The sequence below is a fragment of the Belonocnema kinseyi genome, chromosome 1 (assembly GCF_010883055.1).
Source record: "Belonocnema kinseyi isolate 2016_QV_RU_SX_M_011 chromosome 1, B_treatae_v1, whole genome shotgun sequence".
Lineage (NCBI taxonomy): Eukaryota > Metazoa > Arthropoda > Insecta > Hymenoptera > Cynipidae > Belonocnema > Belonocnema kinseyi.
Window position 1 is genome coordinate 183,443,037 of NC_046657.1, and position 1,538 is coordinate 183,444,574.

Here is a 1,538-nt window from a genome sequence, read left to right on the forward strand (position 1 = left end):
GTATCAGCCTTGGAGGAGATTATGTTGAGAAATCAAAAAAAAAAATTCTTAAAAACGTTGTTTTTCTTGGTCAGGCCGGAAACTTATCAATCCACCCTCGTATTTTCTTAAAATTAATTTTGCAAGATAAAAAACCATTTTTAATTTTCATTGGAATATTAATTAATTTTTCGTATATAATTTTATTTTTAATTATTTTGCATCTTTTCAACTTGTTAATTATTTTTGAAATTCTTTTAAAACTTCTGAATATCGTTCAAAATGATTCGACTTTTTCTTACCATCTTTGATAAAGCCTGCAAAATTTTTTAAAGATTCCGAAAATCTTCCAGATAATTTTTTCTTTACAATTTTGGAAACCTTTTTAAATCTTTTTAAAAATACTTTTAGGTCTAATAACGGGTTTTATACTAAATATTCCATCTTTTTACTCGGAAATAAGAATTTTTAATAAAAATGTAAATTCTCAGTTCAATAAAATAGTTTAATTTTTCACAAACTAGTTGAGTATACGCGGAGAAAAATGGATTTTTGAAAGTAAAATCAAGATGTTCAGGGTGAACATATTATATGTTTAATTATAGGACAACAATCTACATGTTCAAAGTTAGCATCTGTAGATCTTAAAAAGTAAAATGTTACCCTCTAACATCCAAAATGTTCAACTGGAAAATCCGAGATATTACATGTATGGGTGTGTCAAATTACATCTGTAAATATTTGAGGAGTTTACTTATTTATGGTCATTTAAGGAATTGATTGATAACTTATTTGTGAGTTTGAGGCTGGCTCCTCAATGTGCCCTAAGAATTGCACGTACGTGGACGTAAGTTAATATCAACGCGTACATCTGCGTTGTTCTCCATTGCTACTTAACTTGCTACTCTTGCTACTCTTCTTGCTACTTAAGTGAAAGAGTAACAACAACGCTTAACTTAAAAATGTAAAGGTTATGCTTCACGCGATTTACTCTGGTGTCACTGAACTGATTAGTGAATAAGTCCGAAATCACTGATTAATCAGTTCAATGTCTAACTATTATTCGAATCAGTGAATTTTTCACTGGTTCATAATTAGAGAGTAAATAATAAAGTTCAGTTTTAAATTTGAAAATAAATGTGTCCAAAAAACGACTTTTCAAATAAAAATATTTAAATTTTTAACCAAATCAATTTTTGACTACAAAATTGAATTTTGATCTGAGAAGATAAGTTTTGATCAAAACGCAATGAATTTTCTACAAACTAGTTACATCTTCCTCAGAAAAAATTAATTTTAAACTAAGAAAATTAATTTTCAACCAAGATTATTTTTCTACCAAAAAAGACGAATAAATTTTTAGCTGAGATAAATTAATTTTAAAAAAAGAACGAATATTTAACAAAATAGTACAATTTTTCACAAAAAAAGATTAATCTGAATCAAACAGAGGCATTCATACAGTCTGTCAAGTTAAAGCGTGGTTGGCTTTACTCGCAGTCGGTAAGGTGTATCGACATGATTTTGGTGTCAAAATATTAAGAAGAGCTCCCTCTTTC